Here is a 16,913-nt window from a genome sequence, read left to right as displayed (position 1 = left end):
AGCCTTGGAGTATTTGCCAAACTGCACAGTGATTACATGATTACATGTTCTGCGCAATGAAAACTGGGTCATTGGACCAACACTGTGTGTTTTAATGGGCACTTACAGCATGTCCATGGATTTATCTGTTAAGATGCTACAAATTGTATTTTCTTACTGCATATAGAAGAATGCAGAAAAGTCTGATCTGTTACAACTACAGTGTACACATTCAGGTGGCCTCAGTTGGAGTGTCTGTGGGACACACCAAAACTGTAATGCATGAAAAATAATTGCCTCACTGCTCCACAAGACACAGCTAACAGCTCACCTCAACAGCCTGAACATTTGTCAGACAAGCCTTTGTGGTGACAAACTTGTCCTTCCAAGAGTGCTGGTATTCTCAGCTCCCCTGTCCCTCAGCACAAACTTCTAGCACAGCACAGCAAAGACACTGACCATGCTCCAGTGGTGGGCAGCATATCTCCAGAGCTGCAGGGCTTTGTTGTAAGGACACCATCTCTCTGGCTCCCCCTCAGAAATATGCAGGATACCCCCAAGTGATGCACCTCCTCAGCCCCACGTCTCCCTGCAGCTCCCAAGATTTGTAATAACTGAGGATCTGCTTGCACTTCCCTCCAAGCCTTCCTGATATAAAACTACACATATTTCCTGGCATTGTTCTCCAGCAAGCAAGCTGGGGGGCTTTCTGTCAAAATGGCTTTATTTTCTATTTTTAGCCTGGCTCTCTAGGGTCTTGAGCAACCACTGGCCTTGAGAAACTGCTATTTTTTCCCCACATGCACTACAGCATCTTTTGAAGCTGTTCATAGTTTCAACCGTCTTTGACAGGAGAGGCCTTGAAGATATTAAATTCCTGTGAACTTCATGAAAACAGGCAGCCAGGCTGATCCCAGTGGCTGAAAGACAACAGGAATTCAATTATGGTAGCAAGCACCAGAGGCTGCATGTGGAACACGGCTGCTGTAGCAGCCCCAAGGGCTGGGACCCTGACTCAGACCTTTCCAGGTGCCATGCACAGAGGCAGGGACAGCTGGTGAGCATGGCTCTATTGCTCTGGGAAGGAACTGTTTTATTACTGATGTCTTTCTCAGTTGCTTTATCCTATCCTTTCATTTTTAAATCAGCTCATCTTTTCCTGACTTCCTGCCTCTCTTCTTGCTTTTCCAAGTCTTTCCACGACTATTTTCCTTTCATTTCTTTCCTCATCTAAATTCCCATTCTGTTCACTTCTTCCTTTACTCTCCAGAAAATTGGTTCTTCCCCCTGCAGTACCAATCACCAGGAGAGAACCTGGTGCTAAGATGATTTTGCTTCTCCAAGACCTCCTCTCCTCTGACTCCTCTTCCTCATGAAGGTCATTTAAATCCAACAGGAAATGACAGTCACATAAATGACTTGTAAAATATGACAGTATCTCTTTTCTCTGTGCCCTAAATTAGACAGAGGATTTCATTTTGTAGTGGTTTTTTTGAAGTGCAGGAAGACCTTGATCTTTTCTGGGCTACCCAAGTAGAAGACAAAAGATAGTACAACACAAAAGTAGAGTCCCACAGCTCCAGTATACAAAAGCTTGAATATGGGTGTTATGAAGAAGTACCACAGCACATGGGGTGTAAAGAGGTCTGCAGTGACTTGAACCCATCTACACAGACATGTCTGAATACTTTAGCTCTCTTGCTCCTTTGGCATGAAGTCAAATGTACTAATGTCCTTGTGCATTTACCATACACTAGGTTATCCAGGTGTCAGGCAACATTCTGGTGTGAATTTCCTTCCATCTTCCTATCTTCTCCAACGGTTTGTCAAGGCTTCCAATGATATTTAAAAATAAAAAGGTGAAATACTTACAACTTGTAACCCGCTATTGTTTAACAGTTGACTTTCAGATAGAATTGTAATGGTAAATCATCTATTAAATGGATATTTTTTCTTCTTATTGAAGTATGAGCTGAAGTTCATGCAGAAAAGCTATGAGTTTAATCTTCTCACTGTGCAGAAATATGAACTGCAGACAGTTTCCCATCAAGCAAACCTGACCAGTAGCCACCACAGGACAGACAAGTACTTCACAGAAGTCAAGCGAAGGCTCAGACTTCCTCTAAGGCCAGGAAAAAAGCCTCTGCAACCCTAGCTGCCCATGGCAAGCTGCAGGCTACATTCAAAGTTATATTTCACTGGTCCCTACTCTGAGAGGACAAAGTGCAGAACTGCTTAAATCACTTCTGCATGGGGGAAATCCTACCAAGTTTCTAAAACTGCTATTGAATGTGTGGTCCCTCTGGCTGAGGTTCTAAGTGATTTGTTCCCTGCACATGCTGAGAGGGCATGGAGAGTTCAACTAAAAGCCAGGCCCTCTCTTTGCCAAAAAGGAGATTCTGGACTTGAATTGTCCTGCAGGCATTGTGAGACTCCTCTCTCTCCTTCAGTCTATCAGAGAGACATGGTGGAGAAGGTAGATGTGGATATGATTTCTGCCATGTCCCTCTTTGGACAGTGAGGCAGGTTGTGCACCCTTCTTCCTATTCCAGTACTGTCACTCCTCCTCCTGCATCCTACTCCTGACAAGGATGCAAGCGCAAATCTAGCAGGTTTCCAGAGTTCATATTCACCGTGGCACCAACAAGAAAGGGGAAGAAAGGTTTGCTCTTCATCCCTTTGCTTAGACGTGTCTTTTGTTACCTCATGTCCCACTGAGCACCAGAAAATCCCTTTAAGTGGGTGCCTAATAATGTAACATACATTTGGTACAAAATTCTTTCTAAATTTTATTTTTTTCTTACTCCTTTCTACAGCAAAGGAGTTTTTGTAATTTAACAGGGCCCACTTATGTTTGCAGGAGAGTCCAGCTACCTAACTAGCAAAATATGGGGCCGTTATAAAACAGGAGAATAACTGCTTGACTGCTTATCTCAAAGATAATTTACTCTTTAACTAAAGAGGCATATAGCTGCAAGATGGGAATTTATTTACAGTTCATGCCTGACCTTTTTGATGTCTGGTAAAATCATGTTATGAAACTGTTTGAAAATTTATTGTCCTCATTTAGCAGTGCTGACATTTCATGATTATTGGCTTTGCAAAACCTACTGACACTGTCAGGAAAACAAAGTTCAGAAATTGCTCCCAGGGAAAAACAAGCCCTGATTTTTAGAGTGTGGAACACTAACAGATCCCTTTATTACATATTTTTAATATCCACAAAAAAAGAGAAACAAGCTGCATAGCAAAGCTGAAAAAGGAAAGGAGAAAAATACCCTTGATTAAATGCAAATCAGAAGAGAGCTTCACTCCCAGCTGGTTGAAGTCAATAGAAAAATGCATCATCACTCCAAAGCAAGGATGATCACAGTGATGACCTCTCAAAGACCAGTTCTGTGCCAGTTGGGTCTGGTGGCAGGTGGAAAATGGCTCAGAGCAGTCCAGCTGGCAGCAGACCAGCCACACATTGGCTCCAGGCTCACGAAGGCACTGCAGGCAATGCACCTCAGCCATTAGCACTTGTGGAACTTCCTAAGTGCTCCAGACACACGAGTGGCCTCACTTGCACATAAAGAGGTGAGGAAGGACCCGCAGGGTTCTTCACATTGCCCCTGGCAAATTATGTTTTCTCCACATAGCATAAGGAGGTACTCCTCAACGGGTATCAAGCAGACAGCACTGATGAGGTCAGGTCACTGCACGAGTAAAATGTCCATAGAACTGTCAGCAGGTAATAGCTTCACTTGGCACTCAGAATGATGTTGAGAAAGCCTCTGCCAAGATACTTCAGTTGTGTTCATGTAGAGCTGCAAGACATTATTGCAACACAATCACTTGCAATGTTTTTAGAAGGTGTTAGGTTTTCCTGACCTCTCATTTCTCTTTTTTTTAGTGCTACCAATCTTACTTTGAAAATTCTCATTTTTCCTTTTAAAATTTTCCACTTCGTGCTGCAAAAAAATGTAGGTTTGTGAATACCAACAAAATTCTGTTTGACAGTAAAAATCTAACTGCTATATCAAAGTGCTCTTAAAATTCAGCTTGATATTGATTCATAAAACACTTTCCATTGAAGAGATGGGGCACTAGACCCCAGCTCTTGGAATATGTGTGATGGTGATCAATCAGGGATTAGATGTGTAGCCTTGCACAGCTTGTTATGGGCAAATGCATAGTTAGTCAACTAGCTTTGCATTGGGGGACGTGGATTTTTCAATAAGCTTATCTTGGTATAAAACCTTTAATGAGAGCACATGAAAAAATCTTTCAGGATTGTTAGTACAAAATAAAAAACAGGTTAACAACCTTTCAACAAGTTCATTTCTAGATCCAGTTTGCTATAAGAATTGCAAACAAAACCACAGGGTACACCAGACCCATGGCAGTATGTGACAAGAAAAATGTAAAACTCTAGACGTAGAAAAACTGTGCTTTACACTGTTATGGAAGTTCTTAAACCCTGTTATTCAGAGCTAGCTAAGCATCTCAGTGATTGCATTCAATTATAGTGGGCTTTGCAACAGTTCTTTTGTAATGACTGGTTTAACAGTGATCTTGCAAAGTGTATTCAGTCATCTGAGGTCCAATGGTATGGACTCAGTTGTGCGACCAGTCCACTTACAAGCTGAAATGTTTTAAGTTAGACTGTCCTTTCTTCAGGCTTTCAGGAGCTCATAATGACTCTTCGGTTACATTTATTTTTGTGTTGTTACTTGAGATATTATGAGACTGCCTTCACAGAAGATTGCATCTGACTCCTGTGATTTTGACATTTTAATGACATTTTAATACCTCTCATTATTGCTCCACAGATCGTATACATTAATGGAATTATTTCAGCATGTTAAGCAGATAAACAATTTATGGTAGTAAAAAAATACAAAGAATATGTAGAGAAAGAAGCATATTCTGTGGTATAAAGCAAGTAGCGTTGAGGTCTTGATCAGTTGAGGTGTCTGTGTCTTGGCCATGTATCAGCTTAATTAATGAAAAAAAGAAGATTACAGGAGTGGCAATCAGGTGAATATGTTATCTCTGAGAGCACTGGTGCTGTAACTGCCACGGAGGTTTCTGCTCACCCTGGTGTAGGCATTTGGACTGCTTGGTGGCATCACTTCAAGCTAGTGACCATGAACGTGCCAAAGAGTTCATTGTGTCAGTATGTACTAAATAACACAACAGCTGAGCTCTCTCAGAACGGCTAGGTAGAAATGTCTAGTTTAACGTGGATGCAGTCAAGCAGCACGTTTCATTTCTTTGTTTTTGTCTTTATTTTTTGTTTGTGTCCCTGTTACCTGTCCCTGGAGAGATGCTTTGCAGAAGGAAGGTGTGTGGGAGAGTAGCTGCTCCGGTGTTATCTCCGTCCTCTGTCACCACCGAGATGGGCACAATCTCTTTCACCCATTTTCTAAACAGGACATGTTGTCACTTCACAGTTCAATGATTTGAGAAAAAAAGATACCAAAGGTAAAAGAAAACTTAAATTCACTGAAATTGCCCTCACTAGCATGCAGCCATCTCAATAATATTAGTAATATAGTAAGTGCTGGAGAGTAACCACAAGGTGAGCCTTCTAGTCATGGCTCACAGCAATCACCCACACAGGGCCAGGAAGGGATGAGGGGTGCCCAGAGGTGTCCCAGCTAATCCCTGTGGGCTGCCAGGCCTCCACAGGCCGACCTGAGAGGCCCTCAAGCCTCCTCCCATTGCCACTCCCACAGGCCCAGCAGCATGGCCAGCCCTGCCGTGTGTGGCTGTGGTGACAGCTGTGCCCTGATCCCTCAGCTGTGACAGGACCTGAAATTCAAACGCTGCAGTTGTGTTTCAATACCTCAGAAACATCTACAGCCTTTAGCACTATTTCTTCCTCCCTCCCCCTAATTCTGTGAGCTGCTGCAAGGGCTATTGACTGAAACCACCGAGCAGATTTTATTTGCCTTCAGGAAATTAAAAGGCAAAGGCCTCCCTGTACTGTAACAGCCATAGAGTGATTGAATTAAAATGCAACAGCAGCTAAATAATTATCACGTTACTCCATTAGTCCACATTCATAAAGCAGAGTTATCAGCACTCAGTGACTTCCAACAATTATTTTAAATGTTTTTTTAAATGTGGTAATGGGGAAAATTTATGGAGTGTTTCTAAAGCAGCTTGCTTCTGAAGGATTTATTCATCAACTCTTCATTTATTCCTGTATTAACATTTGTAAGTCAGCTCTCAAGGAAATTTTGCATATTTTCACTCATAAGAAATAGCATTTTAAGATGTGAGCTGCAAATGACTAAATGCTGCTCAGAAGGGAGAAAAATTTCAGGCAGCCATTCTAGAACAATGCCTGGGTCAAAACCAAAAGTACATTCCTATTGTCAGGGAACATGGCAAAAGGACCTGACCTTTTAATGCTGGGGATGAACTGAAATGCAAGCAGGTGTGAGTGAGCAGACTTCTGTCCTTTTAGTTACCCACAACACCCCAGAGCAATCAGAGTACCCGATCCCCATATGTGAGCTGTATACTGTGTTATTACTACTTTTTAAAGAGTTCCTTCCCCGGTTCTGGTAAAATTGAGAGCAGCACAGCAATTACCAGCCCAAGCAGGCAGACACAGCTGCTACAGCTCTGCTTGGGGCCATGCGGAATGAAGCAGAGCTCAACTGGGGCATGAAGTTCCAGGCAAAGCTGGAGGTGACATTATTGGGCCAGAAGAAGGTGTAGGTGATGCTTATGGCTCATCCCTGTTATCTGTTTAGGAAGCACTCCCAGGCATGCTCAGTGCCCGAGGACCTGAAAGCGCAAGGACTGCATTATTTGCTTATTCTCCTTGGTGAATATCCTTAATGAGCCAACGAGCTGTTAAAAAATGCCCAGAAATAATGGCAGATTAGCAGACTGCGCAGGGAGGTGGAAAATTCATTCACAGCCACCAGGGGAAGCTGAGGGAGCGAAATCCTCACTACTAAATTCTCAGTCAATTCTAAGATATTTTCTTGACCTTTTTTTTATAATTTCAAACAGGTCAAAAGAAGGAGAGAACTAGTAATTATGTGTCACAAGAGTGCTAAAAAATGAATGCAAAGGAACTTTCTCAGGTTTTGATGACAAGGCCCAGGTTTTCCAGAGCAGCTGGAGGACTCTTGGTGGTTTACAGCACACAAAATCTCTTCACAGCCCTTTAAAGTTTTTGTAAAATAAAGTAACTGCAAAATATATAAGTTGTGTGTTCTGTAAAGACCCACGTCAAGGAACTGTTTTAAAACTGCATGCTATAGAGTGGCAGCATCAGAGAAGTTCCCACATTACACAGCTCCAGAACACCGCAGAGACAAGAAGTACATAATGCTAGCTGGTATCCCACACATAACTAGTGCTGCTGCTGCTGCTGCCTCTTAACCTACACTCTAATTAGGAGGGCCAAGGAAAACTTGCAGAAGGATCAGAGACATAGGAAAAGCCCAATAACTTGAAGAAGCCATGAAAAAACAAGTAATAGGACGGAACAAGTCAGTGTTGTTCTCGCTAGACAGTAAGAAAAACAGTGCATGCACAGGGGCAAAGGCAAGTTGTAAACAGGCAGCAGTTCCAGCTTCGTATTCATGTATGTTGTCATGTCACAGGGTTCACTCATTCTGCACTGCTCACCAAAGGAATTGCTCCTTTTTAATGACAAGAATGCGGAGGCAATATTTTTTCGCACTCGATCTATACACTGCACTCCCTTTAATTAACTAGTATCTTGAATGAGGAACACTTGCAATTTGATAAGTAAAAGTATCAGCAGAAATTGATCTGATGAAATAGAAACAAAGATATAACCCAAGAGCATGATTTAACCCATTGATGTCAGAGATGATTATGAGTTGTGGTGTCATTGGGTTCATCCTGTTATTTTCTACATCCTGTATCTGAATGACAGAACTGGTGCTTTGGGTTTAACAGTGAGTGTTCTTTTCAGAGCTTCATTCCCATCCCACTGGTGATTGATTTGGACATCTCTCACATTTGAAGGTCTTCATCCTGCATTTGTTGTCTTGCATCAGACTGTTCTCAAACAGGTTGAGGGAGGCTGTAGCCACACACTTACTTCTTGGACAGGTAAAGTACAAACACATCATAAATATATCCTCCATTTCATTTGTGCAAAAAAACTACAAGGGCTGATTTTCCTATTTTTTTCCTTCTGTAATTTCACTTCAGCCGGAACATTTCAAGTTATTATTTTAGAAGTGATAGAAGAATTTATCATCTGCATGGATCAAAAAGAAGATGTTGGTTTGGCAATGTAAAGTCTTGCCTATTCAGACTTTTAAAATCAAATGGTACTTCTAATCTATGAGCCAACAAATCCCTAATTCAGTTTGACATACATTGAAATATTGCATTACTCTGATGTCAATGAAAATCAATGAACTAATTTTCATAAAATAAGGAATTTGCGCTTTTGGGAAAAAGAATACTAACTCTCAACACTTTCATGTAAAGCACTGCAGCTGTCCACAAATACTGTAGCATATCTGAATGAATTTTTCCTCATTTGTGGTAGAACAAGTTCTATTTTCCCTATATTTCTAATGTACCAAAGCTATTGACCAAAATCTCAAAATAAAACATCAAGAAGAAATATTGACTCAGCTTCTCTGAAAGCCTGGATTCCAGTGAGTACTAGCATTTGTGTTTTATTGCTGCTATTTATGCCCACAACTGAAAACTTCAAGTATATTCTGCTGTGTTATGTCTGCTGCAGTGCAGGATCCTTATGGCTTTGTCTGCAGCCAAATAAACTCATGCAAAACCCCAGGAAGCTTTTAATTGTTCAGCACCTGATCAGATAGAGGGGTTTGGTTCAGGTCCCACTTCAGGCACATTTGTCACCATCCTTCATGAGAGATAAAAGCCATATTCTCTATTTCTACAGTATTCTCATTCTTTCTACAAAATGCACATCTACAAATGATTTTTTCATTATGAAGAACTAAGAAAGAAGTGCATTATAATAAATCACATATTCATGGCATAGAGGCAATCATAACAGGCTCAAGCTTAGCTAAAGGAACATGACTAAATTCTGTGCTAGTGAAAATTTAGAAGTAAGGTATTTAGAAAAGTGACAGTTGTAACAACTTACGCTGTTTTACAGAGGAAATTGCAAGGTATAAAGTCATTGCAATTCAAAGACTTCGGTTAATCTGGAAAGAAGTCAAGCAATACCAATTTGGGCCAGCCTGCACTTCCCTTTTTCTGACAGTCATCAGCCCCATGTTCAAGTGACAATGTGCAATGCCCACGTGGCCTCTGTGCCTGGCTGGTAAAGAGAAAGTGGGGGATTATTTCAGACAAAATGCCGTGGAGTTCCCACAGCTGTGGAGAACATCCTTCTGGCCAAACACAGGCACAAACAGCAGTGTCAGAAATGGTGCTCCACTTTGTCTCTGCAAAAAGGGCAGTGAATGCCCCAGTGCTCATGCATCAGTCTGCATACCAACCAGCACCTCAAGTACAATTGCTGAAGTGCTGTCCTGCAGAAAAGCAGAAGTGGCTGGAAGCCCTCCCTCACTTCCTGCTTCAGGAGCCAGCTGTGCCCAGGCAGCACCTACTAGGAGGGCATGCTTGGTTCTCCCCACAGGCACACAGGAGCAGCACGCAGAGACATCTCTGAGCTCAGCAGCAGGGCAGAAAAAATGAACAGGTTGCAGCACAGTGCTATGTTCAAATTTAGGAGAATGAGACACACTGAGGGTGACAGAGTCTGTGTTGTGAAGGTATATTTACACTCAGCATAAAAAAGTGACAATAACAAAAAGATAGAGCCTGGCAGCAAATACTAATCTATACCCTCAAAGGTAAGAGCTGAACAAAAACAGAAGATAAATACCAGTAACGGGTTTTTATGTTGTACCTCTTTGTAACTATTTTCAATTTTGTAATCAAATACTCAATCCTCTGTGTCATTTACCTTTCATCCTAAAACTTTCTGGTACATGCAAGCATTTAGCTGGGCAGTAGATATGCTGTCAGCTTCTCTGCTGGACTTGTGAGGCACATGTTGAGCACACTGCAGAGTTGATGACAGTGGGGCTGAACTCTACAGCTGTCAGGCACCCACTGAATGATCTCTGACCTCCAAGGTTTGCAGTTCTTCTCAAAATGGGTAGTGGACCAAGCAGAAGTTCAATATAAGGGGCCACTGATTTGTTTGTGGTCCATTTGTCTTGAAATTCTTTTTCCTCTAGAGTCAACCTGTGTTCCAATTTTTAAAGGAAATGCACTTGATTTTAAGCCAACTGGCTCTTCACTGAACACTTGTGGTCCTAGTTTCCAATGGGAAGGGTGGATCATAGTCCATCCCAAAACAGAGCCTCCTACACACATCTGATGTTTAGTTTTCTCTCTGTTTTTAACCGTTCTATCCTTTCAGGAGCAATTAGTACTCACCTGACAGAAAAGAGATCATGCCTAGGGTATTCAGAGAAGAAGTCCCTGCTCCTGTATACCCAATATTTGGTATTTAAATAAGGGCATTTAAACAGAGCTCTTGTAAGGCACCCTAGGGTAGCCTCACGTCAGCATAATCTACAACCTCCTGTTTAGGCCCCTGAAGCTAATGTCCTGGTCTGAGTCAGGCAAGGAGCAAAGCCAGACTCAAGCTCCACAGCATGAAGGTGATGCTTTCTCATCACCAGCTGCAACTTTTTTCCTGGGACTTAAATGTGAAGTCCTCTGGAAACACTTAACCTTATCATAATGTATATATATAAAATATATATGAGGATGTATTCTCCACAGGTAATAATTAAAATATAGATGTTGTTTTACTTCCTCCTTGCTATAAAGAGCTTTCAAAGATTATTCTGGATTTCCAGTTTTCCAGCGGAAGCAGTAAGACAAAAACATCACATCTCTTCTAGCATTCCAAGAACTTTTGTGCAATTAAACACGTAATAATATGATAACTGTCTCTCAATCATTAGCAATACAATTAACCTTTCTTTCAGCAACACCCACATCTGGCTGGTAGCTGCTCACCTCGCTTGTCATTCTCAAGTTTTCCCTTGTAGCCATTACCATTTCGGTTAACAGTTTAAATATTTTATCACCAAAAGTTTTTGTCCACAAAGCACTAAAATCCAGCATATCTTTTCCTTTAAATGTTAATATTAAATAAGCAGCAGGTTCCTGACTTAGCAGCTATGGCAATATCTCTTATGAGTGACATCCGAATGAGAGGCTTGGCCCTACATTCATAATTCACTTACATGTGCAATTTGATAAATTCCTATCAACCAGCTGTCTGAATTTTAAACAATAGTATTCTGAAGTGATTTGCTGTACTATAGGGAGAAACGGAGCGAGGAAATTGCAGTAGTAGCTCTGCTAATCAATATTTCCATTACATTAAGGAATAAAGAGCTATCTGATTTTTGTGGGGAAAATGATTCTTTCAGTTTTGCCATTACTTGCACGTGAATTTAATTCTGGACAGGACGGTCAGTTTTCACTTCCAGACACGTAAAGAAAAGCATGTCAAGAAAGGATGTGGTGTTCCTGCTGGGCATCAAATTGGCCATGAGTAAGCAGTGGGCCTCGTGCCACAGAAGGCCAACTTCTCTTGGGCTCTGTTACAGAGAGCACTGCCTGCAGATCAAAGGACATAATCCTTCCTGTCTTCTCAACACTGCTGAAATGCACCTGGAGTGCTGGTTCAAGTCCCAGGCTTCCTGTACATGAGAAATATGAACATAGTGGAGTTAGCCCAAAGCACCACAAAGATGATTATGGGTTTGGACACACAGCGGGTGAGGCTGAGAGAGCTGGGGCAGGTTAGCCGAGAGGCAAGAGATCTTGGGGTGGATCTCATGTATGTGTATAAACACTTGCTGGAGGGAGGAAAACAGACAGAACCAGCCTCTTCTTGGTGGTTCCCAGTGACAGGACAAGGGGCAATCGATACAAATAGAAATAATTTTTTAAAATATTTATATACTTATTTTATGGTGTGTGGTCAAGCACTGGAAGAGGTTGCCCAGAATGGTCGTGTGGTTCCACCATTATGGATTTATTCTATAAACTCAACTGGATGCATCTGGGGGCAACCTTCTCCTAGTGCTGGTCCTTCACTAGGCAGACGGATTCTTTCTACAAGCCTTGCTTTGCATCAGGAAACTAGCATCAGAGAAAGAAAAAGGCAAAAGAGGAAAAAAAAGAAAAAAAGAAGTGAGCTTTTCATTTTAGTAATCAACACTTCTGTTTGGAGTACACAAACACAGTCTTCATTAACACTAGTGATTACACCGACATCCAGAAATGCACATCAGAGCAGATTTACGGATGTTTCTAAAGACTTGATGATCCACTGTGTCTAAGCCCAGCTTGCGTGGTCCATGCCAGCAGCTCTGCAGAGAATTATCCTTTATGTCCCACTTCCAAAGGATTTTATATCACTGGTGCAGGTTAGCTACCTTTATGACTTTCTGTGGCTGGCTTTTAACCTAGACGTGTCAGAGAACACCCCATCTCAGTGCTCCCCACAGGCATGCACATGAATTTATTAAGGCCCTGAAAGCAGTTAGCTGTGGCTCCACAGCAGACTCAGACAGCCTCAGTGTTTCTCCTGGAGCTTTCTCTCTTCTGACAGTAACTCACTCCATAATTCAAGATGCTTCAGATTCCCTCTTAAAAGATAATCTTTATTGTCAAGCTGGTTGCTGCACAGCTGACAGAGTGGCACAGGTTGTAAGCGCTGAGCCAGATAACCTCTGCAGACAAAGCAAGGGGAACCATAGCTTTTTTCTCTAGCTGCTACAATTCCTGTAACTATTATGAGGTGAAGGCAAATGATTTATAAAGCATGACATAATAAGATTTGCAGAAATGACCAACCTGACAATCATGAAGTGGCAGGGGCCATTTGCCACTCATTAAAACACACTGTGTGTATTAATGGCCTATGTGGCCACCCCGAGACATAATTTATTTAAAGACACACCAAAGTTAAACTGAAATTGGTGTATCGATTAACAGCTGCCAATATAAATTGAAATAAAAGAACTTAAATTTTGCATTTTTCCCTACCTACAGAAACTATCAGAGTTATGTACAGCAGAAATGAGAAGTGACTCAGTTGCTCCCTAGAAGAAGTATTAGCAAAGGACAGACCCTGAAAGTTGAAGCCGAGTCCTCTCTTACAACCAGGAAACCACAATTCAGGCAGTAAAGTTTTAAAAACCACAAATAAAGGCTCATTAGGAGCACCGTGATGCAACATAGCTTCTTTGCTGGTACAGAAGCAAACTTCTTTCTAAATGCTGTGATGCAGGCTGTGTCAGAGACATAACCACAAAACAGCTTGTCTTTCTCATCCATTATAGCAATTCCAATGTTCCCAAGTGAAAGGAGTAGAGAGCCTGTAAACATGTCATCAGACCAGCAGTTATGTTTGCTCCATTCAGTTCCTAGCTGAATTGCATTCAATTGTTGCCACTGGTTACCAGTAGGCACTATTTCAAAATGAATGGGGGTTATTAGAAAAGAACTACAACTTCAAGTAGATTTAATTCCCATTTACTTTTATCATTACATGAACTTTATGAGAGGTTTCTTTTTATGTTGCCAGCTAGACTATTTCTAAATGAACGATTTATGAGTATTCTAGTATTTGCCATATCACACAGGACATCCACCTCTATAATAAGAGGATACATTCAAAGCCCAGAAGAGTTCCTCAGTGCCTGTTTGTACAGCTAAAATTGTAGTTTCTGCTAGTCAAGAATTCTCAAGCAAGGCATTTTTATGACATCCCCTGTTGTTTCATATACTTTGCTTCTTGTAGAAACATCACCCACATGCTAACAAATTCAGAACTGCTCTGTGGTAAGTACAGATTAATTAGCTAGTGCGTATTTAAGAACAAGTATCTTTTCTCTTTTTGAAATTCAGGATGTTCCAACTGGTCCTTTCCCACTCAGGTGTGCAGCACCTGTTGCCTGCATCATCCTCTGACAAAGGGACAATATACAGCGCCACTATGAATGAGGAAAAGGTATTGTTGTCAAACTGATTTATCGTTATTAACCAGTAAAGTTTCAACAAAATTTCATCTGGCATTTTATTCAGCACAATGGAAGTGATCCTTGACAATTTGTTCATACTTTGATATGAACAATTGACACCATCACGTTAAATTCATTTTAATTTTGGTGTTGTAAATACAGCTTGTTTCTGCAAGGCAAAACTTGTAATTGAAATCTGATCATGGCAAAAATGCCAACTTTTAATATCAGCTTAAGCAAACTGAGTACTAGAATATCCAAGTGGGTGGACAACCTAAGATTGGAATCACAGAATCACTTGAGTTGGAAGGGACCCTTAAAGGTCTCCTTGTCCAACCCCCCTACAAAGACAGAGACACCTGCAGCTCAATCAGGTTGCTCAGAACCCCCCAACCTGACCTTGAATATCTCCAGGAACGAGGCATCCACCACCTCTCCGGGCAACCTGCTCCAGTGCCTCACTACCCTTATCATAAGAAACATTTTTCTTACGTGCAGCCTTGCAACATCCCACCCATAACGAGACGGAAGGGGTGACCAGCTGCAGTAAGAGAAATGCAACCACCCCACATGTTCTGCCTACTCTAAACTAAACTTTTGGTGATTTAATCTGTAGCTGACTGACCAAGTGTTGCTGACAACACAGCCTGAACCCTGGCTCAACGTGTTCTGGTTGCTCGAAACATACCTACTTTGAACAGATTGTATGTTTTGTGCGAAGCCTTTAAATACAAGATAACACACACTAAGCTTTGAGGGAGAAACAAACTTAGTGAATATCCAGAGAGGTGCAAAAGTCAAACTCCTCAAGATGTCTAATGTTTCCTGAGAAGTTTCCTGCACTATTTGTGGCCAGTAAATGAACCTCCTGACTTAGGTGAACTGCAGTAAAACAAGGTGGGGATCAGAGAGACACCCTACCAGGCAAGAAAACAGAATATCTGCCTTAAGAGCCTGGATCCACATACCTTTGCTGTAGAAGCAATATTGTCAGGGAGTGCTATAAATACTCATATGGGAGTATGAGGGCATAGCAACGGTTCTGGACTCTCAGTTCTGGTTCAGACTCAGTCTGAACCAGCGTAAAAATGACAACATAACACAGACAATAACGACAAAAGCACAGACCAAGGAGATTCCTCTGTAGATGAAAAGCAAAGCAGATCATGTACAAACAGCACTGACAAGTCTTCAAAGAAGCCCCACAGGATGGCAGTGGGCATAAAAGCTGCTCTGATCATCGTGGATGCAGCCATTTAGAAGCATCTAGCTGCTGAGCTTAAGGAAACTGTCTAAAATAGCAAAGAGAGCTAGAAAATCAGAAACTTCAATTCCTCAAACCTATCCCTCTGAGACGAGTCTCACTTCTAAATAGAGATCTCAACTGAGAAGGAACAAACTCCTCGAGCCATTGGGAAGCTAAGGATGGAACTCTGTACAGGAGGAGACAAAGCCTACTGAGCTGCATGGCTGCAGCACCAGCCAGGCAGCTGGGCCTCATCTTCAGCTTTCCCATATCTGGGTACTATATAACCTGCTCCACTATTTTGTTAAAAAGACTCTAAGACAACTTTCCTTTAAAATTTTAATACAGCATGCTATGTGCTGTAGGATTCTCAGGCAAACCATGCTCAGCAAGATAGTCAAGGCCATCAAGAGACTATGGGAACCCTTTTCGATCCATTGCTGGTATGAATCCTGACACTAAGACCATCATCAAGAAATAAAACAAGCTTCCATCAGACATCTGAATGATGCCATTTCACACAGCAGTCTTTGAGAAGAACAGCAGGCTCCAAGGAGGAGCTGTGGTATGTGGCAGGGCCACCAACTTCCATATTTAATACTAGACCAGGCTGCCCAGGATCCCATCCAACCTGGCCTTGAACACCTCCAGGGACAGAGCATCTACAACCTATCTGGGTAACAACAATTTATTACACTCCCCCTTCCTCCCTCCCCCCCAAAAAAAGCCATTATTTCCTTCTGCTCTTAGCAGCAGACGCAAGTAGCAAGCACCTGGCAGAGTATCAGCATTTACTTCAGTACTTCCAGACTGTACTCAGCTCTGCCAGAACAACCCCTCAACAGCCTTGTGAGCTCCTGAAGCTGCTATTAGTTCACACACACATTTTCACTGACAACTGCCAGGGAATATCTGTCCCACTTATTCTTATAATCATGCTGCAGGTTGTAGTTCATAAGAATTGCATGTCTTTTGTTGAAAAGCAGTACTGTTTTCCTCCTTCGGGTCAAATCTTTCTGCAGTGGGACCCTCATTGCATGGCATATCAGGGTATCGTGGTTGGGGGTTTGTCAAAGTCTCATGTTTATTTTATGGTCATGTTTTAAATCAATACCTATTCTGAAGAAGACAAACTCTCTTGGCATAGCCTGCTGCCAGTGTGCCAGGCCTCTCCTCTCAGGGCCACCGTTCCCACTGCAGCTGCCTAATGAAAGGTGGGAGAAGGGAAAGCATCAGCAAGGGAGAAGATGGAATCGCATCATGGAATCAGCTTGATGAGGATCATAACGCAGCTGGTGGCTCCTGCCAGGCCTTTCTGCCATGCCATCACCCACAGCTCAGCGCAGGACAGGGCTCACTGCAGTGCACGGGTACTGCTGGGCACAGGCCTTGACCTGCTTCGCTGCACAGAAGCGAAGCTCAGGAGTGACTTGTAACAGATTTAAGGGGGCCTTCAAAGCGAGTCAACCACAACAGAAATGGCCCACATCCTGTCAGGAAAATAAGATTACAAGATCCATTTCAAACCCATTCTTCAAACACCCGCAGTTTCTCACTTTGTGAAGGACGCTGCAGTTTTCCCTTCCGTTTGCCGGGCACTCGTTAACGAGGCTGCGGCGCCATCTCCTGGAACGGTTGCTTCT

General features: G+C 42.2%; 1 long non-coding RNA gene across 1 annotated transcript; it reads right to left on the bottom strand.

Annotated features, from left to right (window-relative positions):
* Positions 1-10,935: 10,935 nt before the first annotated feature.
* On the bottom strand, positions 10,936-16,903 carry LOC149919497 (uncharacterized). Its single transcript, XR_016465720.1, has 3 exons — positions 16,827-16,903; positions 16,385-16,474; positions 10,936-11,693 (listed from the first exon to the last, which is right to left on the bottom strand). It is a non-coding gene; the product is annotated as an uncharacterized LOC149919497 (long non-coding RNA).
* Between the last annotated feature and the right edge of the window lie 10 nt (positions 16,904-16,913).

Source organism: Phasianus colchicus, chromosome 1, assembly GCF_987193195.1.
Source record: "Phasianus colchicus chromosome 1, bPhaCol1.hap1.1, whole genome shotgun sequence".
In the NCBI taxonomy this organism is placed as follows: Eukaryota; Metazoa; Chordata; class Aves; order Galliformes; family Phasianidae; genus Phasianus; species Phasianus colchicus.
The sequence above is the reverse complement of the archived record's forward strand: the minus strand, read 5'-3'. Positions and strand labels throughout refer to the sequence as shown.